Source organism: Peromyscus leucopus, chromosome 12, assembly GCF_004664715.2.
Source record: "Peromyscus leucopus breed LL Stock chromosome 12, UCI_PerLeu_2.1, whole genome shotgun sequence".
NCBI classification, from domain to species: Eukaryota; Metazoa; Chordata; class Mammalia; order Rodentia; family Cricetidae; genus Peromyscus; species Peromyscus leucopus.
Window position 1 is genome coordinate 8,718,751 of NC_051073.1, and position 25,919 is coordinate 8,744,669.

The window sequence follows — 25,919 nt, forward strand, 5'->3', positions numbered from 1 at the left end:
GTAAATGAGATGTTTGTGATGCAAAGCACGGTTGTGATTTTGAAGAAAGCAATTCCTCCGTTGCATAGTCTTTGGACCCCTCTGGCTCTCAAGTTGTCTGGGTTATACCAAAAGGGCAATTGCATCCAATTGAACCGAAGACAGCTTATTGGCTCAGTTGTAAGACATGGAGAAGTACACGTTTGCATTAGGCTGGAGTATGAAGTAAATACGCCGTAAGGATGCTGGGCATCCTTCATTTATTCGGACCTGTCACTAATGGTTAGTGTTTACTTCCTGGACACTTGCTTGTTGTCTGACTTGCTTTCAAAAACAATCTAGAGCAAAATGGGTTGCCTAGCAACATGTTCCGGCCCAGGAGGTTGGAGATGGGTCAGTGATTAACAATTATGTATAATCAAGTTTAAAAATGTGTAGCAGCCTTGCAACGTCCATGCCCCGACCACCAGCAAGCACTGGCATTCTACTGCCTCCCTTTTTGTGGCGGTTATGAGTGAATTTATTGCCATTGTAGACTTGACCTTGTGGCAGCAATTAGAGGAAAACTTTATTTGGAGCTGCAATAGGCTTCCGGTGCCCTTTCATGCACTGATGGAGTACGTAGTAGCTTCAGAAAGCCGTCACTTGGTTGGGCTGCTTGTTCTCTTGGAAAAGTAAAAGAGAAAATGAAATGTCTGGGTGTTTGTAAGCGTTGCCATCCTCACAGATTGGCTGCTCTTAGTGACCACTGTCGTCTACTAAAGAGCTGGTCCCATGCAGCCGCCAGCGGGTCCCTCCTTCAACCCAAATTGTTCTCCCAGGAATTATGCGTGCGGCAATGCCTGCCCCCTCCCCAGACCTCCTTCTCCCTCTTCCCTCCGTTCCATCACAGAAAAGAAGGATTTTGCATAACGCAACCTTACTTTATCTTTTGTGTCAGCACAAATTTCCGTGGTTGTTTGGATCCCGAGCCTGGATGCAAGCTCGCTGGGAGACAGTTTATAACGCCAGCGGAGTGAGTGAGCCATGCGCACTTCCTCATCAAGAATCATGGAGTTTAATCGGCTAATCAATTTTTAGGCCCTTTCCCTTTGTATTTTGTTTAATCAACAAAAATAAATTGCCCCGCCACCCTTGAAAACTCCGAGTCGGAGGACGGTGACGAATCCGTCGCTGGTCCTGCCAAGAGAGCTTTTCGACAGAAATGTCTTAATTGAAGATGATCTGCATCCAAAGTGCTGTTTCATCGTTTGTCTGAGGAAGGAAACAGCTGTGTAAGCAAGCTGTCCCCCCCCCTCCTGGCCCGTGCAGGCACTGTGTTTGACATTTACCCACACTCCGTATCCATCACACGCTTACAGCCAGACAACCTGCCCTAGCCTTTCTTGCTGATGACTCAAACACCTCCTTACGAAGTCGCTGTCCAAAAATTCCCATGACCTATGGGGAGACCGTGTGGGCTGGCAAGGACCACGGATCCTAGGTCTTTCTTTTCCTTTCCCCGGGGTTTGGCTGGCTGGCACTTGCTCTCTGGGCTTTGGGTAGAAGGTGAACAAAAGCATAGTGTTGAAAGATGTGACCAGGCCCCCGTGACTCGGATGTTTGTCTTAGTGGAAGGCATCACTGGTCACGTCTGGCTGGGTGGCTTTCGTGCTTGTGAGTGATACACTTTCCTGAGAGTGGCAAGGATCTAGTTTTTTTTTTGCTTCTGTTGTCCCTTTTTGACGCCAGGGAAGGCAGAGCCATGCAGAAAACTCAGATGATGTCCAGCCATGGGATGGGTTTTGGTTTCTCAGTGTAACTGTGTGCAGTGAGTAGCTGGGGAGGATGACGAGGCTCAGAGAACACAGGCCTGGCTCCTGTGGGGTGGGGGTGACGCTCGGTGGTGGAGAGTGTGGCTAGCGTTCTTGGGCTTTGCTTCCCAGAACCTCAAGAGGAAAAGGTATTGAAGGACACCCATCTCTGTGACACAGTCTACGTGTGGCATGTCTGTGACCTGTCTTCTGTCTGTCTCACCACTTGTCTTCCCATTTCACTGTCTGCTTGGAGACTAGAACCCCCCCACCCCCCACAGCTCCCAATCCCCATTTCAAGGGCTTCTGGGGCTCAGCTGATGTCTTATAGAGATGGCTCAAGGTTCCTGCAGGTCTGTGTGCCTGGCATGTTGACAGTTCTTTAGGAGCATCCATTGCCTGAATCCTCACTCCTGTTAACCGCCATTGCCCTCATTTTACAGCGTAGTGTGGGGAATTGACTCAAGGTCACATGCCTCACTGTAGGAGATCGGGGTTTGTGTCCGGCAATCTGACCTAGGGCCCATGCTCTCAGATGACTGGTGTTTTGGTTGTCCCCTTGTTTGGTTAGAAGTCCTCCAGTCTTCAGGGCACCCAGGAAGCAGTGATGATGAGAAAGGGAAGGAGAAGACCGCACATCTAAATCCAAACTGTCCAAAAGTTGAAACTTGGTCAGTATTGAACTAACTCTCCGACTACGTATGTAAGGTATACCCATGCTTAGACTTGGGTCTCATCCCCAAGATAGCTATCTCAACATGGATATGAAAATGTTCCCAGAGCTGGGGAAAAAAAAATAAAGGTAAATTCCAAAAGCTGAATACTGAAGACTAGAAGTTTGGCATTTCTCATATCAAACATTTTGGCCAGGACTACTCAGCTGGTAGTGATTTTTATGTCTTCCCCAGAGTCTGTAGATAAAGGAGGCCACCAATGCACTCAGTGTTTCAGTTTTGCTCTTTTGTAATTATTCTCTGAGGTATTCGGGTGCATTTTTTTCTTTTTAAATGCTAGGTACCGAACCCAGGGCTTGGCTTCCTAGGCAAGTCCCTGCTACTGAGCTGAATCCCCAAGCCCCTCAGATACGTTTATTGATACCTTTTCTCCATGTTGGGTTGGTTTCTCTTGTGCCTCTGCTGAATGGTTTTTAATTTCAATTTTTTCCAGTTCTGCTTATTTTATGCACATGCGTGTTTTGCTTGCTTGTGTGTATGTGCATCTTTGGACATCAGAAGAGGGATTCCTCTGAGAATAGGTGAGCCAGGCAGTTGTGAGCAGTCACGTAGGTGGTGGGAATGGAACCTGTGTCCTCTACAAGTGCAGAAGATGTTCTTAACCACCGAACCATTTCTCCGGCCCCTCTGCTAAAGCTTTATCTCCATGGGGCTTTCTCAGATTGATAGGAGAACATCTGTTCCTATAGGGGCCACCAAAAAGCCAACCCGATGACATGCAGATTATTTCACACACACACAAAAGAATCAACCTTGAATGAACTTGGATACAACATGGTGCAACTCAGTAACTTCTAAAGAATGTTCTGTTAGTCAGTGGTTCAAGATGCCAGCAGAACAGGGAAATTCTAGCAAATGCCTAACATTTACAGCATCTTTTTGTATCCAAGGCTTTGGCCAGCATCTTTGTTTTAGAGTGGAGGGTGGCTTTGGGTTAGGTGAGAGTGAGGAAGAATCCCCACATTTGATCAGAGGGGAACGTGTGTGTGTGGATTAGAGCCATACTGCTCACAATGGTGGACAGAATCACAGAAAAACAATTTCTGCATACTCCAGAGCAAGCCCTTTGGAGAACATTTTGCATACATTGGGGTTTTTGTTTTGGTCCTCTGCGACATTAGCTTGATATACTATTGTCCCCATTTAACAGGCAGCATGATATATGGTAAATTCAGTGCCCGCTGTCATTTTAGAAACATTAGAATACACGGCACATCTCAGGATCGAGGACATGTAGCTGGCTTGCGGGCTGGTGGTGCCAGTATTTGGTAGTTCTCTGCACCACAGCTGCTGCTTTGTCACAGGGCTCTTCAGAACCAGCTGAAATCCACGGGTACGACAGCTTGCCCGTGGTTATTTCTGCTCTCTGGGCATTGTTCTAAGAACTTGGTGTGATTTCAGTCGTCAGAAAGGATCGGTCCTGGGACTGGTTGTCAGGTGAGGAGACCGAGTTTCAGAGTAATACCTTGACTCGTGCAGGGCCACCTCGCAGTCCATTCCGAAGCCTTGGTGCCAACCAAGGCTCCAGAGCAAGGCTCTTGGCCGCAATGTCCTTCTGCCTCTGGGCTGAGGACAGCAGCATGGGCGAAGGAGGGAATCACGGGGCTCCATGTGGGTTAGAGGCTCTGGCCCCCCTCAGGGGCTGTCGCCCAGATGGCTTGTCACTGCCTTTTGGCATCAACCTTAGTGTCAGTTCCTAAGTCTCTTGTCACCTTCTGTTGCTTTGTGTCAGACCACCCTTGTTGTGAAGGACACAGAGACCGTAAAACAGACCTCAGGCTGGGCAAGGGGCGTCTCAGCGACCCTACCGCAGCCCTGGGAGTTTTGTGCGGTATAGAGTCTCCGTGTAACCAGGGGTGAGCTAGAGACTAGACTCACAGGGTGAGTCACACAGGCTTGGTCACAGGGCAGGCAGGCAGAGGGTTGGGAGCACATGTTTGTTTTACACACACACACACACACACACACACAACGCACGCATGTGTGCATGTACACACATACATGTACATACACATGCATGTGTGCATGTACATGCACACACACACACACACACACACACACACACACACACACACACACACACACCTTCCCTTTCCCACCTAGGCATTCGGACCGCTTGTCTGTGATGTTCCGCTATCTCCAGTGTATTTTTCCTCTCCTGGTTTTCTGTCCCACACTCTCGCAGCAGCCTGGGGGATTTTTTTTCAGAGCAGGAGACGTTTCTTTTTTTCCTCAGGCCCGGAACTGTTTTTCTATTGCTTGTACATCTGAACACCTGCTGGGCTGATGAGCTTTGCAAATGTCACTTGATTATTGGGAGGGAGCTGTGAGTGATGCGCAGGAACACACCGCCCCAGCTGCCTCGCAGGGTGGGTGGGGGAGGGCCCTCCAGCCCCAGCCCCCTCAGTGAGGGATGCGGTTCTGCTCCCTCCCGGGGGCTGACATAGGTGTGTGCTCTCTGCCGTCCACCTTTCTCCCTTTCCTCCCTGAGGAGACAGCGGCCGCGCCTGTGCTGGTCGGCTCCTGCAGCGGTACCTCAGCTTTCGAGGCTCCAATGACAAATGTGACCTTTTCCTTTTTGGATTTCTCTTCTCAGGAAAAAACCACACGTGTATGCAAAATTTGGGTAGACTTTCAAGATACCCGTAAATTTAGAGCCTCCTCGGACACCTGCCACTTCTGTCCAAATCTCATGTGCCCCATGAAATGTGCCTTAGAAATAGGACTCTTTATTTTTCTTTTTTCTTCCTTCTTTTTTTCCTTCGTTCCTTCCCTACCTCCTTCGTTCCTTCATTCCTTCCTTCCTTCCTTTTTTCCCTCCCTCCCCCCTCCCTCCCTCCCTCCCTCCCTCCCTCCCTCCTTCCTTCCTTCCTTCCTTCCTTTTTTTCCTCCCTCCTCCCTCCTTTCTCCTCCCTCCTTCCTTCCTTCCTTTTTCTTCCTTCTTCCTCCCTCCCTCCCTCCCTCCCTCCCTCCTTTCTTCCTTCCTTCCTTTCCCCTCCCTCCCTCCCTTCCTTTCTTGTCTGTCTGTCTGTCTTTCCTCCTATGGTTGAGAGCACATATGGAAATTTGAATTTCAGATTCTCTGCCTTCTGTCTGTCCGTGTTCCTGTCAGACTGGACAGGAAACTATATAGCATACTGAAAGAGGTGACTAGATGATTGGATGAAGGTGGCCATAGAGTTATGAAGGGCAAGAAGGGGAACGAGGGACATGGGGCTTGTAAGAAGAAGTCCCTTCTTCATCCGCTGTAACTGACACAGAGGGACATGTGGCTTGAGAGAAACCATATGATGTCAGACCCCGGGTGACCCAGCAGGAAGGAAGCAGGATCAGCTTCCTGCCTTGCCTATCATGGCTTCTTCTGGGCTTGCACAGGGCCCAGGGAGGGAGGGCTGCCTTGGGAACAGATCATTGCTGACAGAGATAAGAGAGAATATTTAGCACATTTGCGCTTGTAGAATTTTTTTTTTTTCTCTTTTAAAGACAGGCTCTCACTATGTAGCCCTAGCTGGTCTGGAACTCACAGAGATCCGCCTGCCTCTACCTCCTGAGTGCTGGGACTAAAGGTGCGCGCCACCACACCCTTGTCGATCTTCGATAACCTGTGTGTATGTCACACTTGAGGATGCAAGGAGGGCATTTTGTCCATCTGTTAAATGGGGTCTGGCTGGTGTGGAAATTGCTTAGGCTGTGTGCTAGGGGAGTTTTGTAATTCTGACAATGATCGAAAGCTTCTTGGATTTTTTGGGATGTTTTAGATCCAGGCATTAAATTTTGATTTTTTTCTTCTCAGTGTTGGTTGGTTACTCTTGGGCTGCTGTGTTAAAACACCAAGGTATCTTCTAGAATGTGGGAAGCATGGAGGTCCTTGTGCTCACAGATAAACACCAGGGGACTTGGAATGTTGAGCACACAGAGTTCTTCCTTTGAGGGAAGGAACGCTATACCTCTAGTCTGTCCAGAAATCTGGGAGCAGATAGGTTTACTAGTCTGGGGCTTTGGCTCTCTCTGGGCGGATAGAGACTTTTCCAGAACCTTTTTCTGGGGCATCTTCCCCCAGACTTCTAATGTAAATTTGTTTTCTAGTTAGTCTATAGAACCTATCTTTATGGATAGGTTGAAGTGGTCACATCTGATCTGTATTTGGCTTACTTTGTTCCTCAGAGAGATTCATGTACGATTTTTGTGCACACTGGATTGAGTTAATTATCACCAGAATAATGTTCACCAAATTGTACTGTTCTTGAATATACCTAAAATAAACTACCCAGGGTCAGACTCCAGAAGTTTGAACCAATACCAGATACTAAACCTTGTTGAATTGAACTACCTTCTCACCAAGATCGTCTCTCTGCAGGCCTGTGAAGGTGGCAGAGCCCCTCTGGAATCCCTCTGGAGTCAGGGTCTCTGCTTAAGCTGTTCTTGATAGAGATTCTATATCTTAAGTCAGGCTCTTTTGAACATTTTAAAAATTAGGCCTCAACTTACCCTTGGTTTGCTGTGCAGTTTTAGCACAGCCCTGCTAAATCAATTCCTGAGATCCCCCCCCAGGTTATAACTGATCACCTTCGGCATCTGAGGAGTTATCCTTTCCCCCTCCTTTGTCTAGGTTCCTGGGCCTGCCTCCAGCACGAAGCTGTCTGACATTGATGTTCCCCCTGTAGTTTTCCGCCCGCTGACCTCCCACCCCACTCTTTCCACCCCCCCCAGCTGTCCTCCCCGTTCTCAGCTGAGCCCTGTCCATCCCCTTCTTCTAGAGAGTTAATATCTGTCCATTGCTGTCCTCCTGGATAAAGTCGGCCTGCCCTAACCATCTAAGAAACATGTCCAAACAATATTTTTTAAAATGTTATCCATTGGCAATCATGTCTGGTCCAGCCTGACCCAATACTGAGAGCAATGTGAAGTTCATTACTCACCACAGCGGCCTGTCAACCTTTGCGGCCTGATTCTCATCGGAAAGCAGCCTGGCCTTGGTCTTCTTCAGTGTGAAATCTCACTTTACTTGGACTGATTTGTCTCAATTCTCTCTCTTTGCTATTTGTTCCCTTCCTTTTTAAGAGATCATACATTTGCTTTGAAATTTCCAGTCATCTGAATAAAAATGCACATGTATTACCCTCTTGCCTTTTATTTTATTATTTAAGTGTTGGGTCTTGAGCTCTGTTGCCTAGTGACCCCGAACTCCTGGACTAACGTGACCTCCCTGCTTCGGTCTCTTGACTAGCTGAGACTCCAGGCCTGTAACACCATGCCTGGCCTTTTCTTGCTCTCTTTAGTAGGACTGCGAGCCTGGTGATGCACGTGACTGACTCCAGGATGCTGTTCCTCCGGCAGGTGGAACTGGGGTGACGTCTTTAGGGTGGGTACTCTGTGACTGGCTTTGTGGAGAGCTCTAGATGACTTGTCTCCACTCCTAAGCCCCCGGCATCCTCCCCATCATGGCTGCTGCCCTGCTGTGGTGGCCTTATAGATTCCTCGACTGATACAGTACTGGGCCGCTATGTCCTTTTCTTTCCTTTTTTTTGCTTATGTGCACGGGCTTGAGGCAGCCGTTGGTCACTCAGAGCCTTTTCTTGTGAACTTCTAGGTTGACAGCTGCATTCTGGGTGTTGACACTTTCCGAAGCTTGAGCTCCTACAGCATTCTGGACATTCACACTTTTCAAAGCTTGAACTCCGAATGGTGAGTAGTTATGTTCTCCTGCATGCTGGCCCTGTGCCTTGAAGGATTTCCTAGGGGCACTGTGAGTATACAGAAACATTTAGAAAGCCCCCAGTTAATGTTTGTGTTAATTAGCTCTCACCCTACTCTTCCTTCTAGACATTGTTTTTTTTTTTTTGTTTTTTTTTTTTTTTTTTTTCGAGACAGGGTTTCTCTGTGTAGCTTTGCACCTTTCCTGGGACTCACTTGGTAGTCCAGGCCGGCCTCAAACTCACAGAGATCCGCCTGGCTCTGCCTCCCGAGTGCTGGGATTAAAGGCGTGCGTCACCACTGCCCGGCTAGACGTTGTTCTTAAGGGTATTAAAACAACAACAACAACAATAGAGATTCTGTGTGGTCAGGACAGCTGCAGTCATTTGTACAGTTTCCGGAAGAACAATACAGAGAGGACTGAAGGACTGAAATCAGTTTTAGGTATAAATATGTCTCCAAAGTGATCCGGCTTCTTTTGCTTCAACATCATCATAATCCTGTTGTCATATAAATGAGCAAGACTTCATTTTTCAGTGTCTGCTCGTTGGTGTCTCAGAACTGTTTTCAGTTGGTAAAAATATCTAAGCACAATCCAAGACCCTAAACATTCACACTGCATGGGGTTGATCTCACATGCCCTTCTCTCTATGACAGTGATTCTCAACCCGTGGGGTGTAAGCACTTTGGGGGTTCCAATGCGGCCTTCACAGGGGTTGTGTATCAGATATTGTGCATATCAGATATTTGCATTATGATTCCTAACAGTAGCAAAATTACAGCTATGAAGTAGCAATGGAATAATTTTTATAGATTGGGGGGGGTCACCGCAACACGAGGAACTGTATCGAAGGGTCGCAGCGTCAGGAAGGTTGAGGACCACTGTTCTAAGACAAGGTCTCTCTGTGTAGCTCAGGCTGGTTTAGAACTCACTTCTTCTGCTTCCAGATCCCTGGTGTGGGACTACGGGAGTGCTCGCTGTGAGGTCTTGACTTACATTTCGGAGTCTGGCTCCTCCTTCCTTGTCCTCCTGCCCCTCCCCTCGCGCAGTGCGTTTGTCCCGCAGTGTCTCCACAGAGTGGATTGCATCGCTGCTGTTGTCGATCGGTGCCCTCGCACGCTTCCCTTGTCCTCCGATGTCTTTTGTAAAGACATGGTCAGATTCAGTTCCAAACTGGGGGCCAACAGCCGGGCGTGGTGACACATACTGAGTTCCAGTGACTCAGGAAGCGGAAATGGGAGGATTGCTTGAGCCCAGGAGTTCAAGGAGAGTCTGGGAAACAAGTGTGCAACTATGTTGAATGCATGAATAAAACTTGGAACAAGAATGTTGCATAGACTGTGGTGGAATGCCCCTTTTTAATTGTTAGTACTGGTAGATACTGACCGTCCATCCATCCATCACTAGAACCGTATCAGCTTTTCTCTACACCACTGTAAAGCCATTGATGACCTGGGATTGATGATAGGTGTGATCTTTCCTTCAGAGTAGCAAACAGATGGTATTTGGATTCTGCCATTTGCCCTGCATTGTTAACTGGTTCTCTAAAGAAGAACTAATATCAGTTTTTCTTTATTTGTGTGTGTGTGTGTGTGTGTGTGTGTGTGTGTGTGTGTGTGTGTGTGTTTGCTTGCAAGTGTGTATCTGTGGTAGTCACAGGTCAACTTGCAGGATTTGCAAGAAAGGAGCAGAATCGGGGAGAGCAAGTAGGAACTGACATGACGAGGATGCAGGTGATGGATGGGGTGAGAAGCAGACAGACTCTGGGTTCATTTTGAAGGTGGATTTTGAGGATTTGCTCTGCATGGGGCAGAGCGGACCTGGGCCCTTTCTGGCCAGTCAGCAGGTAGAAATTCAAGGCTGAGGGTGGGAGTGATCGTTAAGTTGTAGGTTGGAATTTTCCCTGGTGGACCAGTGTGCTGGCTAGCTTTCTGTCAACTTGACATAAGGCATAATCATCGTCTGAGAGGAGGGAGCCTCCACTGAGAAAATGCCTCCAGAAGATCAAGCTGCACGTAAGCTTGTGGAGCATTTTCTTAATTAGCGATTGGTGAGGAAGGGCCCCTCCCTATTGTGGGTGGGGCCATCCCTTGGCTGGTGGACCTGGGTTCTATAAGAAAGTAGGTTGAGGAAGCCATGGGAAGCAAGCCAGTAAGCAGCATCCCTCCGTGTCCTCAGCATCAGCTCCTGCCTCTAGGATCCTGCCCTGCTTGAGTTCCTGTCCTGACTTCCTCAGTGATGGACAATAATGTGGAAGTGTAAGCCAAATAAACCCTTTCCTCCCCACGTTGCATTTGCTCACGGTGTTTCATCACAGCGGTAGTGACCCCGACTAAGTCGACTCGTCACTTCTTCGGCTTGGTGACTTCAGCCTACACCAGCACCTCTAGGGGACTGCCAGGTCCTAAAAGGTCCTTTGCTCTAGGCCATTGAGAGAGACACTGCTACAGAACCTCGTGTGGGTACCCACTCTGAAGACGGACCCCATTTTAGAGTGGAAGCTGTTTCTGCGGGGAAGAAACACTTGCCTTTCAAGAACAGTGGTTAGTGAGAAATGTCATCTCCCTGGGGCGTCTGTTTTGTTTGCTTGCATTTGGTTTTTGAGAAAAAGACTTGCTGTATATAGTGTGTAGCCCAGGCTGCCTTTGAATTTGAGATCCTTCTCCTCAGACTCCTGAGCACTAGGATTTCACACCCAGCTTAGGTCTGGGTTTTTTAATTTTTAATTTTTAATTTTTTTAGATTTAAGGAATTTGTGTGTGTGTGTGTGTGTGTGTGTGTGTGTGTGTGTGTATTTTGCCTGTGTGTATTTATGCATACCACATACATGCAGTGCCCTCAGAGGCCAGAAGAGGGCCTCATCTCCCCTGGAGCTGGAGTTACAGACACTTGTAAGCTACCAGGTAGATGCTGGGAACTTAACCCTGATCCTTTGTGAAACTGTAAGTGCTGTTAACCACCGAGCCCTTTCTCTAGCTCCTACCTCTTGATTTTAACATCTGACAGTCCTCTGTGTGCTGGGCTCTGCTCAGTGTCTGCTGGCTGAATTGAGACTAATGTGACAATATTGCCTGTTTCTGCTGTGTTTTTTAACAGGAGGGTCCTCAGAGTCCCTCACCTGGCCTTCCTAGCCTTCTAAGGAACAGTTAGCACATTACTGTAGCTGAAGGTTTATCTGTGTCCTGCCTGGCCCGTAGTTGGGACAAATCTCTCCCACTGGCGTCCCCCAAGTAAACACACAGAGGCTTCTATTAATTAAAACTGCTTGGCCATTAGCTCAGGCCTACCACTGACTAGCTCTTGCACTTAAACTCAGCCCATTTCTGTTAATCTATATGTTGCCACATGTTCTGTGGGCTTTACCTGTGTGCCATTACATGCTGCTCCCTGGACAGTGGGCTGGCCTTTCCTGACTCAGCCTTCCTCTCCCAGAATTCTCCTTGTCAGCTTATCCCACCTATCTTCATGCCTGGTTACTGGCCAATCAGTGTTTTACTTATCAACCAACTAGAGCTACACATTCACAGCACACAGAGCAACATCACCCATCACATTACATCCACTTGTTCAATCAGTAAGGTTTTAGTGGCACAGCCATACTCATTGGTTTATTACCTATGGTAACCTCCTTGTAGCAGTCGTTGGTGGTGGTGCGTGTGTGCTCATCACCTATGTGCACATGCCTGCGTGGGTGGGTGTAAGTGTGAATGCATGCGTGCATGCTCATGTGTGTGCGCGTGTGCGTGTGCACTCACGTGTGCCCTTGTTCTATGAATATGGAATTTGTGGCGTACACACTATTGTAACTATTAAAGTAATTGAATTTTCTTGTTTGTGTTTCTATGTTAGATGACATTGTGCTTAAGTTGTACATTAGTGTCTGTGGAATATCGGTTTCAGGATCTCCCCATACACATCGAAGTGTGAGGCTGCTCAAATCTCCTGTATGAAAAGCCATCATTTTTACATAAAATCCTACAGACATTTTCTGACATACTTTAAACTCATCTGTAAACCCAGTATGGGACTCAAGCTCATAATCATAATCGGAGAGGGAGCAGGAAGATCGGGAGTTTAAGACCAGCCTCAGTTACATAGCAGTGTTGAGACCAGTGCTGGCCATGAGACCACTCTGCTTTAAACGATGGTAACAAACAACCCATCTCCAGAATGCACCTCATACAGTGCAAAGGCTTTGGAAGTGATGGTCACATGGGACAGGACAGCAGTCTAGAAGAGGCATTTGGGGGACTAGCTGTGTTTCAATCAGTGTCTGGTTGTTGAGCCCTTGGGTATGGAGGGCCAACCGTAGCTCAAAGGAAATACAGATCAGCGAGCCCAGGTTCATGTGAAATAGTGATGTCCTTTGAACTCTGTGGATGGCTGAAGCTAACAGTCCTGACAGTCTACATCATGAGTGCGGGGCATTTACCCACCAACCCCACAGTTCCCCAGAGTTTTCTTGAGTGATAGCAGCAGGAAATATTTGATAGAAGGATTTAGATTATGGAGATAAACAGATAGAAAATAAAGGACAGCCTCGAGAGGGCCTGGAACCTATTCCAACAAGCCCTGACTGTCTCTGCCCTAAGGTATTTATAGAAACACCAAGGGGTGGAGCAAAAGACACCCCCTCCGCCCCGCCCCCAGCACAGTCAAGTGCAGGCCATCTCAGACACCTGCACTCAGGCCTGTGGTCCTAATCATCCTCTCTGCCGACCTGCTGGGCAAAGCCACCAGGAACCTGAAAATGGGCTTCCGCACATGAGATCTTGTCACACCTTCTCCTCAGGACAGAACTTTCTCTCCTCTTCCACATGAATGTGCACTAATGTGTGGCTTATTTTTACCTTTGATCAGGAGTCTCTGCCTTTTATTGTTATGTGCGAAGGGCTTTCAGAATCAACAGCCTTGCATTTTCCCTCCACGACGGTGCTCAGCTCATGTTCTCTGGGATAGTCTATCTTCTCACTATATTGTTGAATTATTATGGATGGCTGCGGAATACTTTATGTAAGAAAAATGAAATAGATTTAAAATATTAAAGACTTTTCTTTCTTAATTGCCTCTTAACGCAATAAAAAAACCATAGTGATTATTAAAAGATGGCAGAAGGAAAGAATTAAAATAGTAGAATTGCTTAGCAAAGATTCTGTTTCATAATGCATTTCGATATAATTGGTATCATAATGTGTAATTAACAGTCTTTCTTCGAAGAATGAAGCTTAAGTTTGGGCGGAGCGGGGCCCTCCTAGGACCTGGTGATGTCTGAATTCATTCCTATGGCGGCACTTTAGAATCTGCACAGGCTGTAGGCGGTTGCCACAGTCCTTGGAAGCCACAGAAGCGTGGACAAGGCATCCTTCAGCATTTGTATAGCCACCACAGGCGCCCCTGGTTTGTCAGGGGAGAGGGCGAAGACAGACTTCCTCTGCCTGTGTGCCCACTCATGAGCTGGGCAGTCCTGGGACTTGTCAATCCTAACCTGCTTGGGAGTCTCTTTGGGTCATTTTCTGGACTCACCCCCATCCTGACTCTGTGGGCCTTGTGAAGATGGGGAGCAAGAGTCCAAGGAAAACACTGTGGGGGAGAGGGATGGATCCCTGTGTAGAGGTGGGAGCCCCATCTCCCACGTCTCACTCTGACTCAGTTGGCTTCTTAATCCTGGGAGACCAGAGCAGGCCTGAGAACACACGTGCTGATCGAGAACAAAGCAGGCAGAAGCGGCCTGGTGGGCGGCCATTTCTTTTCGGTATTCCTTTCAGTCACCATTCAGTCCGCGCAGGCTCCTTCTTGGGAGAGGTGGTGGTGAAGAGATGGCAGTGGTTGGGTGGGTGCTCTTTGTCACCCCCGTGGTCGTCATGTGCCCCAGTGCCAGCCCACGGGGAAGTTGCCGCCGAGTGAAGAAGTGGATGCCGCAACCAGCCCACTGGAGCCCCGTAGCAGGGGTGAGGAAAACCATTCCTACCTCAGAATCCAAGGGCTCTTCTTTGGAAATGGAATTTAATAGCCCCAGTTCTCCTTTAAATCATCTCTAAATTCATCAAAGACAGTTCTTCTTCTTTGGGTGCTTTGGATGTTTGGTCTTCCTGCCTCCGCTCCTCGGGTGCTGGTATTACATTATGCTCTGCCACGCTTCTTTATTTTAATGGTGATGGAACTGAGGCTGGAGCAGTAGTTCAGCAGCTAATAATAACACTTGCTCGCACAGAGGCTTGAGGTTCAGTCCCCAGCACCCCCATGGTAACTCACAACCGTTTGTAACCCCAGGTCTCCAGCTCCGGGGAACCCGATGCCCTCCTCTGGCCTCCTTGGCAACGATAGCCATGTGGTACACATGCATGCATGCAGGCCGACACTCGTAAACATACAATAAAAAGAAATAAATCTTAAAGGATGACGGAACCTAACCGTGGTGCATCTGAGTTATGCTAAGTGTTGGAGCAGGGGTTGGCAGGTGTCTGTGGAGGTTATCTGTCCTTCTGTTTTCTGTGAAGGGTGATGGTGTGAGAGCTCTCTGTCTTTTCCATCTGCCCCTTGCTGGAGTCTCAGTAGGAAGAGCTGGTATTTCAGGCTTACAAAGGGTTTGCTAGCAACAGTACTAAAATTGCATTTTATTTATTTATTTGCACATGAGTGGAAGTCAGTGCCAACTTGCTGGAGTCTGTTCTCTCTCTTTTTTGGTCTTTCGAGACAGGGTTTCTCTGTGTAGCTTTGGAGCCTGTGCTGGAACTCGCTCTGTAGACCAGGCTGGCCTTGAACTCACAGAGATCTGCCTCCCAAGTGCTGGTATTAAAGGTGTGCACCACCGCCACCCAGCATGTTCTCTGTTCAAGACAGGGTGTATATAGCTCTGGCTGTCTTGGAATTCACTGTGTTGACCAGGCTGGCCTCAAACTCACAAAGATCCGCTTGCCTCTGCCTCCCAAGTACTGGGATTAAAGGTGGTGCACCACTTTGCCTGGCTTTGAAGTCTGTACTCTTATTTTAGCTGGGTCCTGGAGATCAAACTCAGACCATCAGTGGGCTAACAGACACCTTTACCTCCTAAGACATTTCACCAGCCTCAATCACAACAAAGACTTACGAAATGATTTCAGAGTGTGTGTGTGTGTGTGTGTGTGTGTGTGTGTGTGTGTGTGTGTGTATGTGCGCGCGTGCAGGTGCCTATAAATTCCAGAAGAGGGCGACAGATACCCTGAAGCTGGACTCATGGGCAGTTGTGAGCTGCTGGATGTGGGTTCTGGGAACAAACATGGGCCCTTTGCAAAGAGCAGTGTTCACTCTTGACCACTCACCCACCTCTCTGGCCCACCCTGAAAACCTGTTTTTAAAAAGTGATGGAAGGGAAAAGGACAAGAGAGATGCTTTAATCTGATGAAGCCGGAGAAGAGGAATTTCAGGAGCAATATTGTAGTGGGAGTGAATGGGAGGGAGGGCGGGATCTCCGGACAAAGGATCCCAGAGTGGAGTTAAGCGAATATGGCGTTGGATCCCGTTAGGACTCTAACTTGATAAAGGGAGGGAGGGTGTCGAAAGAGAGAGGGAACCGGCATCAGTGCCATGTTGGGATTCTGTGTGTGCAAAGATTGTCTCTGATAGCGCCACCCACTGACATGTTTATGATGACACAATGGGATGCGTGAGATAGTCTTCGGAGTACCAATGCCGTGGGGGAGTTCGGGAACAGCGAACTGCTACTGGTTTGTATGTACATGCTGATTGTGTACCCACCGTACAAGCCTTTCCGAAGAACTGGGAAACCAGCCCGGGCTGCAAAGAGCAAGGCTGTGTCTTAACAAATGGAGCAAAACAAGACATTTCCACAGGACAAGGTTTTCAGAAGCTGAAAGCCAGTCACGTGGAATAAACCATGATCTTTGAAGTTTAAAGAAGCAGCAAGAGGGCTGGGCTGTGGTGGTGCAGAGGCAGGCGGATCTCTGTGAGTTCGAGGCCAGCCTGGTCTACAGATCGAGATCCAGGACAGCCTGGGCTACACAGAGAAACCCTGTCTCGGGGAAAACAAACAAACAAACAAACAAACATGGAAGCAGCAAGAGGAATCTGCCAACCTCTCACAAGAGATTCTTCCAAGCCCAGCAGATGCTTCTCCATTTCCCTGGTGAAGTCCCTTTGTCCTGAGTGACACACTCCAGTGTTAAGTATTCCCCAGAACATGGCCTTGGCTTTGTTGGCTTGTCTTTTCCTTTGGGCCAGGTTGCAGTCCAGCATCTCTGCCCCTCCACGTCTGTCCTCAACTACATCTCTTCTTGCTCCCATGCCTCTGTGGTTCTCCTTTCTCTGGATTCCAGGTGCTGGCCAACTTAGACCTAGGGATATTCTTCATGATCGAGTCCTCAAGGTCACAGGAATTGGATTATCCAGCCATGTGGAGACTTGGCTAACTTCTGTATGCGTCATATATTGCACAGATATATTTATAAACATACATTGAAGTTCAGGTCTTAAAAATTTATGATAAAATGATGTTCTAAATCAGAAGTGTGTCACTGTGACCTTAGTCCTAAACTCCTCCTCTCTAGGTGCCAACCATGCCTGTGGCTAGGTACCCCGGATGGGAGCAGGCTTGATGGATGGCCAGCACTGTGGTGGCTGTGGCCTGCTTGAATGGCTATGCCTGCTGCTCTGGGCCTGATTTATTCTCACCTCACAGCTACAAATCACTCCTGGAATGATGCTGGTGCTGGGGCCTGCCTCAAGTGGGGATGCTCAGCCGCGACCATCCTGAGTTAACTGGTTTTCCTCCGGCTTTCCCATTCCGCTGCTTAGTGAAATTGACTGCTGGATGGCTTAGGTGCTGTGTGTATTCTCCGAGTTCTACAGGGACTGTTTTGGTGGATGCTTAACGAGGGAAGGGTCCCCCCGGCTCCTCTGTGGGTCAACGTTGGTTTTCTTTTATACCCTGCTGGGCATCAACCAAAGGCCTTGCCTATGCTAGGCAAGCTCTACCACTGAGCTGCACCCTCAGTTTTTTTAAGTTTTGAGATGGTCTCATTAGGTTGCCCAGGCTAGTTTAGAGCTTACGTTGTAGCCCAGGCAGGCTTTCAAACCATGACTTTGTCTTATGTTCCCGAGTATCTGGGACATAAGCCTGTCCCTTGAGGCCTGACTAGGTCTTTCTAATGCCCCCTGTGCTTATTCTGCGTAGAGAAGCTTAGGTATGGGTAGGAGGCAGGCTCGGGAGAAAGCTGTAGGAGTGACTGTGGCCGAGGACTTGCTTTCTGCAGAAAGCCGGGTGGGACATTCCCAGGAAGTGCCTTGGACTATGTTTATGATGGAGGTTTTAGGGTGGGTGGTTCCTTGGAAACAGAGGGCTGTGTGGGGGTCCCAGCTATGTCAAGATAAAGAAGTGTTTTATATTTATGTTCTAGAGGGGTAGGCTATCGAATCTTGACTCTGTCTAGCAGACACCAGTGGGCAGCGGTGTTCTTGGAAGCAAGGCAGCCCCGTTCCCCATCTGCACACTGTTCATGAGCAGCTGCTTCCGTTACCCCTCGAGGTCCACGCTGCCGCCCTCTCCACCTCTCAGCAGCTGTAGTTACCTGCGGGAGACGCACACAAGCCTGGGTCTGTTAATCGTCCCTTGTGGAAGGGATCCAGGCTGTGAGCAGTTGGTGGGGGAGGCTCATAAGGCCCCTTCTTCCCAAGCATAGATGTTAGTGCTTGCTGGGGGAGGGCTCCTAAGGCCCAGCCCTCCCAGAGGATAGTTAACAATTGCTGGGGTACCTCCTCCCTCAGCGTCGGTGCCATTCAGAGTTCTTGGCAGAGTTATTTTCTTCAGTGGTGTACCCACTTGTAAGTCGCCCATGCCCCAGTAAGGAACCTAATTAAATTCATTTGTCCACCTGAATTGGGTGGGATCACTTGTCTGTCTGTCTGTCTGTCTGTCTGTCCTGGTGCCTTGTCTAGGGTCAGTAGACATTTGTCTTCCCAGGAAAAGTTCACACCACCGGGAAGCAGGTACCAGGCCAGCCATCCTGTGACTCCCAGCAGCCCTGACTTTCTGTCTTCTGAGCCTTCCAGGCACTAGCCTTTCTGACTCTCTGATGCCTGGCTGTGAAATGTTTGCATCGGTTTGGTGACTGCAGGGAACTCTCGTCTACACGGTGAAGTGCCTCGCTCCAAACCTGGTCTCACCCCAGAAAGAGGAGGGAGTTGTGGCAGTTGGCAGGCAGGTTTTTGCAGTGAGAACATCCAGTCTTTTTCTTAGTGGAGACCTGGCAGAGGTGACCAGCAGCCAGTTCAAAACCAAAGCAGGACAAAGTGAAGATAGCTACCGTTTGGAGCATCTGCATGTGCCTGGCTTTGTGATACTTCCCTGTGTCTGTCATAGTTAAATTCTGTGAACTTGACACAGTCCTAAGCAAACCTGGGAAGAGGGGATACCAGTTAAGGAATTGCCTCCATCAGGTTTGTCTGTGGGCATTTTCTTGATTGTGGATTGATGAGGAAGGACCTAGGTCACTGTGGGCAGTGCTACCCCTAGGCAGGTCGGCCTGGGCTGGATAAGAAAGGCAGTTATGCAAGTCAGGGGAAACAAGCCAGTCAACAGTGATCCTCTGTGGTTTCTGCTTCAGTTCTGGCCTTGTGTTCCTGCCTCAGCTTCTCTTCCTAATGGACTAAAAGCCAAATGGTGGTGGTTCGCAATGTTTCTCTTAGGGAGTGGCACTCTTAGGAGGTGTGGCCTTGTTGGAGGAGGTGTGGCCTTTTTGGAGGAAGTGTGTCACTGTGGGGGTGGGCTTTGTGGTCTTCTGTGCTCAGCTATGCCCAGTGTGACACACAGTTCACTTCCTGTTGCCTGCGGATCAAGATGTAGAACTCAGCTCCTTCTCCAGAGGAACTGTCACGATGATAGTGGACAAAACCTCTGAATTGTAAGCCACCACAATGAAATGTTTTCCTTTATCAGAGTTGCTGTGGTCATGGTGTCTCTTCATACCAATAGAAATCCTAAGACACAAATAAACTCTTTTCTCCTCAGTGTTTTATCACAGCAATAGAAATCAAACTACTATAGTACCCCACTGTGTCATTTAGTCCTCAGAGATAGCCTAGTTATTATAACAGTGCTTTGGTTGTGCTTGCTATTTCAAGGAGGACACTGGAGTGGTCATGGAGAAGACCCCTCAGAAGTGGAGGCCCGGTACTCAGGTTCGTAGACCTGGACCCTGACTCCACTACTCCTGTGGAGAATTTGAGGATGTGCCAGCCTGTTTGGTAGAGGTCCTCCATGCCTTCTGAGAGCTTCCATCTCTGAATGTGGAGGTGAGTGACAGGGAATTTGTAGCCGTGGGTCTGTGTGGTGTCAGGAGTGCATGTTTACAGGACAGCTCCGTACGGGCCCGTTCCTTTCTTAGGCCAGTGTGGATGTTGTAGGTGTGGCTGCTGTATCTCACATGCTTTCAGTGGGACCTGTTACACGCTGAGAGCTGTGAGAGTTAACTTTATGTGTCCACTTGCCGGGCCACGGGATGCCCAGATGTTTGACCGACCATTCTGGGTCTTCTCCAAGAAGGTTTCTGGATTTCACAGAGGGGAGAGAGTTAGTAGATTGCTCTCTATAGTACGGAAGGCCCATGCAATCATTTGGAGGCCTGAACAAAACCACACCCCCTCAGTGGGGCCAGAGTCTCCAGCTTGAGTGCCTTTGGCCTTGGACTGGCATTAGCATGGCTCTCCTGGATCTGCAGCTTGCTCAGTGCAGATCTTCAGACATGTCAGACTATGTGGTATCATGAACTAATTCCTTGTCGTAAGTCTCTTCACGTACGCTGATGTCCATGTGCTGTGGGGGTGTGTTTGTGTGTAGGTGGCAGGTCCTGTTCCTCTTGAGCACCCTGATGGTGCCCATTCTGGGTGCCTGCACATCTGCCCAGGCTGGCAGCTGTCTGACCAGTGTTCCTGTGGGTACCGCAGGGATTTCCATCGGCTTTCACTGTTCAGGCAACTGCGAGCTCACATTCTCCTCCTCCGGTTCTAATTCTTGTTCAGTGATGTTAGGAAGATTTCTTAGTATTTCTCTACTTTATTCACGTCCCCCCCCTTTTCTTATTTTATTTCGGATTCAAAGTATTCCTAATAATCATGGTTGCATAAATGTAGGAGTGGGAATGGAAAAATGGCTCCGTGGACAGAATGCTTGTTTTTTAAGCAGGAAGACCTGGGTGTGGATCCCCAGTGTCTGTGTGAAAAGCCAGGTGTGGAAGGAAGTATGTACTTGCCACACCAGGAGGCAGAGACAGGAGGATCCTGGGGGGTTTGCTGATTAGAAAGTCTGGCTGAATTGATGAGCTGAGTTTTAGCGAGACCTTGTTTCAAAAAAATTGATGTGGCAAGCTAATCGAGGGAGACACCTGACGTCAAACTCTAGGCTTTGCACATGCGTGCACAGGTGCACACACGTATAACACTCCTGTATACATGTCCATCTCCGAAACAACACTCATTAAATGTAAAGATAACATTGATATCCTTAATCTTTACATACAATTTTAGCAAAATGGCCATAGCTCTCACAAACCCACTTCAGAATCTCCAGTCAGAGGATTTTCTCACAATTAAATAAATTTTTAACTGCCAGTTACATACACACACACACACACACACACACACACACACACACACACACACACGGACACGGACACGGACATGGACTATATATATATATATATTTATACATATTCATATATATGTATATTACGTTTTTTGAGACAGGGTTTCTCTGTATAACATCCCTGGCTGTCCTGGAACTCTTTGTAGACCAGGATGTCCTTGAGCTCAGGGATCCCCCTGCGTCTGCCTCCCGAGTGCTGAGATTAAAGGCATGCGCCCCGCCCCCACCCTCCAGCCATGTATGTCTTTCTTGTTTCTTTGGCTCCTCTTTTTCTTTCTCTTCACATTTACTCATCGCCTGGTTTTCACTCGGAAATGCCCATAATTACTGCTTTTGTTTACCTAGTCCGTGGTGAAACGATTAGGAAGGGTTTCGTGTGGAGGCTCAGCCTTCTTTCTCCCTGGAAGGGGTCACTAGCTAATCTGCTCCCAGGACAGATGTGGCTGGGCTGCCTGTGTCTCGAGTGGCTGTCTGAGTCAGGAGGCCCCTTTAACCAGAACTTAGCTGACTGCCCTGGACAGCAGCCGGAGGGTTCGTTTCTTTTTTCAGCTACAGGAATTTCAGTGAATGGTGGGGTTAAACAACCACATAAAACCATGAAATCAACATCCAATAAACCCGAGCCCCAGATGGAAGTGATGAAGGCCCATTTGCTGTCCTTTTTTTCTTGTGTGCACTCATTTCTCCGGATCGGAGAGACCAGCTATTAGAATTCAGCAGACACATGTCAACTCAGAAGTAAGGGATGGTGCTCTTAAATCGCTCTTTGGATGTTACAAGCAATTAGGATATTCTAGGCTTCTTTAAGGTCTTTGGGTGATGCCAAGATGGCTGAGATTTTGGCCAGATGGACTGTGGTGGGAGCAGCATTTTGCTATGATGAAATTTTATGCAGTCACTAAATGTGTGTCCCTTGTGTCGGAATTACAGACAACATTAAGGATAGGTAAGGGATGCCTAAAACTTTCCAGATTTGCCAGATTATCTACCACAAAGTTGTACTGACATGAAGGAGCCCTTTGGAGTGAACCCTGCTCCCTCTTCAGCTAAATGAAGGGGAGTGTAATAGTAGTAAAAATTAAAGAACATTCCAGAAGTTGGGTGGTGGTGGTGGTGGTGGTGGTGGTGGTGGTGGTGGTCCACGCATTTAATCCCAGCACTCAGGAAGCAGAGTCAGGTGGATCTCTGTGAGTTCAAGGCCAGCCTGGTCTACAGAGCCAGTTCCAGGACAGCCAAGGCCAACGCAAAGAAACCCTGTCTCAGAAAAGCGTGTGTGCATGCATACAAAAAGAGCATTCTGGAATACTCTCCACTAAACAGTCTACAGAATGCTAAAGCCAATAGCGGCATAGTAATAAAGTGATTCCAGATTCTTTTTATAGAAAACAAGTACACAACAAATAATTACCCATCCCTCACTAAGACAGAAGTTAGGGCTTGGAGTTTCAATATCTTGGTTGAGATTGACTGATCGATGCAGACCTTTCTTATTAGCTCGTGACGCTTGAGGTCTCCTTCCTGCCGTTGGTGACGTTTCCCACAGGAACATGCCCTACTCCTTGCTGATCTTGAAGTTGCCCAGAGCAGGAGTGGCTGGCCGAGCATTTCCTTGCTCTGTAGAGAGGAGGCTGAGTTGGAGGTAGTGTGGGTTGGGCTGACTCCCCGTCACTGTTTGCTGACGTGACACAGAGCCCAGGGTCACTGTCCTTGGGCTGACAGATAGTGAGAGATAAAGTATGAAAACTAATATTATAGTCATTAGTCATTTTTACCGTATTTTTTTTTCCTGTTAAATCTCCAGGGCACCAGTATGGAATTTGTCCGATGAGGAACTTTAGACTTTTAAGCCATCATGTTTCTTGAGATACGCCATCCTTTCTTTGAGATATAATGCAATAAGAATGTGTGGAAAATCTTCGTGGAACGGAACAGATGTATTTTAAAGCAGGAAGTTGTGTCCTCTGGTTGCTGTTTCCCGGTGTGGATGCAGACTCATTCAGTGCTACGTTGTCCACAACAGCAACGCTCGAGTAAATGAAACGTTCTTAGTACCGCCACTTCAGAGTGTACTAAAAGTGTGGCTGGCTGCTGTTGTGACTTCCATGGGACAGCTTATCTTTAGTGCTGTTCATATAAACACAGGTCTGGTTGCGAGGAGCAGCAGAGGTTAGAGCTGATTTTCGTGAAGTTTTTCATGTAATGAAATCTCATCAATTTTGATTCTTCTGGCTGTTTTCACTGGAGACCGAGGAGGGTCCAAGGATGAACAGCTTAGAGAGCGTGTGGTTTGGCCTTGGCTTCTTTCTGGCTTGTGGGAGGCCGCATCCCGTGAGGTCCAGCCTTTATGAAATCTGTTCTAAATGACTTGAATGGGAGCCAGTGCTGTCTGGTGTTTTCTATTATGGAACCAGTCAGATTTATGTTGCATACAATGAATTTCAAATCCCAGTTTTTAGGGGATTTCGGAGAGGGTTAGGGATACTCTTAGCTTCCTGGGGAATGAACATTTGGAAAGCCACTATGGTTCGAGGCTCATTTTAGAAACCACAGCTATAAAATATGATTGTTTGAAAACTGATGGACCACAGGAGTCTGCTCTCTGGGGGTGCCTGGTGCAGCAGTATGTGATGGTGGGTCAAGTGACTTCTCTCTTTTTTTTTTTTTTTGTTTCATGTGTTTATTATGGTATATATGTGTGTGTACATGTGTGTACATGTGTGTGTACATGTGTGTGTACATGTGTGTACATACATATATACTAGTGCATACAGTGGGCAACATACAGAATTCACAGATCAACTTTCAGGAGTCAGTTTTCTCCTTCCAGGATGTGGGATTGATCATCAGGTTTAACAGAAGCACCTTTTCCCACTTAATCATTTCTTCAGCTTGAATGTGATTTCTTCTTTTTAAAAATTATTTATTTATTGTGCTGGTGTTTCACCTGTGTAAGGGTTTTGGGTCCCCTGGTACTGTAGTTACAGACAGATGTAAGCCGCAATGTGGGTGCTGGGACTTGAACCCGGGTCATCTGGGAGAACAGTCAGTGCTCTTAACTGCTGAGCCATCTCTCCAGGCCCCTGAATGTGATTTCTAATGACAGTATTTAAACTGGTCCTTCCAGTTGGCGGGATGGCACAGTGGGTAACGGTGCTTCCCATGCAAGCCAGCTGACCTGAGTTGGGCTCCTGGAACCCATGTGAAGGGGGAAGGAGAGAATCGATTCCACAGCACTGTCCTCTGACTTCCACGTGCACGCTTTAGCTCATGCTCCACCCCCTACTACTAAATTTTAAAATAGTATTTGAAAAACACAACCCTAAATCACAGTGATGAGGATGTACTGGCCTGTAGAGGCAGCAGCCAGTTCTAAAGAGCTCTGTGTACCTTGGCGTATCTTTGGCTCTCCAAAGTAACTGCTCTGAGATTAGTTCTCCCCATTTTTCCTGGTTTCATAGTCTGTGGAGCAGGCCCTGAAATCCTGTTCATTGTCTCCTGCTTGTCACGAGGCGGCCTGATTATTCATTCCTAATGACATAGTAGTTAGGGGCTATCCAGACCTGACCATGTCCTTCATAGCCCCTGTGGTAATCCATTCTTCTCCAGCTTTTCTTCCTTTTCAGTTAGAGCTGTGGGATGAAAGTGTCCATGTCTTCTACTTCTTAGGCAATTTTGACTTCTGTTGTCACTGTTGCAAAGTGATTAAACTGTGACTGTTTCTCTTTCTTTCTTTCTTTTTTTTTTTTTTTTTTTTTTTTTTTTTTTTTTTTTTTTTTTTTTTTTTTTTTTCTCTTCTTTCTTCTTTTTTTTTTTCTTTCTCTTCTCTCTCTCTCTCTCTCTCTCTCTCTCTCTCTCTCTCTCTTTCTTCTTTTTTAATCGAGACAGAGTTTCTCTGTGTAGTTTTGGTGCTTGTCCTGGATTTTGTTCTGTAGACCAGGTTGGCCTTGAACTCACAGAGATCCACCTGGCTCTGCCTCCTGAGTGCTGGGATTAAAGGTGTGCACCACCACTGCCTGGTTTAACTGTAATTTTTAATCCTGATGATCAGGTATGTCTGAGATGTTTGAAGATTCTCAGGGTCCATCTTCACAAAGACTCTGTCCTTGACCACACTGGAATCAGGCTCTATTTGCCTCTTTGCCAGTAGGCCTTGGCCTTGACCCAGGCCTCTCGTTGCCTGTCCTGTCCCAATCTTAGCAAAGAATACTGCAATGTTGTCCACTCTACTCTCCTTGATAGCTGATCAACTTGCTCATCCCTCATCTTTGACCTTTAAGCACAAGCGGTTTTTAGCCATTCCTAATAAAAATTAGGTCACTTGAGCAAGAGTCCTTGTCTTACTTAGGGTGTTCATTGCTGTGAAGAGACACCATGACCACAGTAACTCTTACAAAGAAAACATTTAATTGGGGTGGCTTGCTTACAGTTTCAGAGGTTCAGTCCGTTATCATCATGATGGTGAGCATATGGTGTGTGGGTAGATGTGGTGCTGGACCTACATCTTGCAGGCAACAGGAAATCAACTGACTGTCACACTGATGGAAGTTTGAGCAAGATAGTCCTCAAAGTCTGTCCTCCCAGTGACACACTTCCTCTAATAAGACCACACCTCTTAATAGTACCACTCCATTTGGGGACCATTTTCTTTCAAACTACCACAGTCCTCTGACTCTTGAAGTTTCCTTTTAGTAATTCCCTGTTCCCTGTTCGTCTGTAAATCCACACTCTTTCTAGATTCAGGACTGAGCTAATCCCAACCTCCCAGTCACAATACTTGTATTTTACTTTTCTTTAATTATATCTTTCAGAATAATTTTTTTTAAAGGAAAATCCATGTTCTTCCTTGGTATGACCAAAGTAACACCTTGTGCGTTTATTAGGAAAGACTGACTCCTAAATCAAATTCCAAAATATATTGGCTTAACTGAACAGAAGGTTATTTCTTTTCTATATCAAGTTGTCTCCTAAATGGTGATTTTTGGAACCCAGGCTCTTTCCACATTGTGGCTCTGCCATCTCTAAACTGTGCTTTCCAAGTTCACCATATACATTTTTTTCTATGCATGTTCCGTTAGCAAGAGATT

At 47.5% G+C, this 25,919-nt stretch overlaps 1 protein-coding gene across 1 annotated transcript in view; it reads left to right on the forward strand.

Annotated features, from left to right (window-relative positions):
• Tiam1 (TIAM Rac1 associated GEF 1) overlaps window positions 1-25,919 on the forward strand; it is a 379,222-nt gene that overhangs the window by 77,660 nt on the left and 275,643 nt on the right. Inside the window, 2 exon segments of the mRNA XM_037209650.1 lie at window positions 8,097-8,191; window positions 19,317-19,487. The gene's annotated coding sequence lies outside the window, so the exon portion shown is untranslated.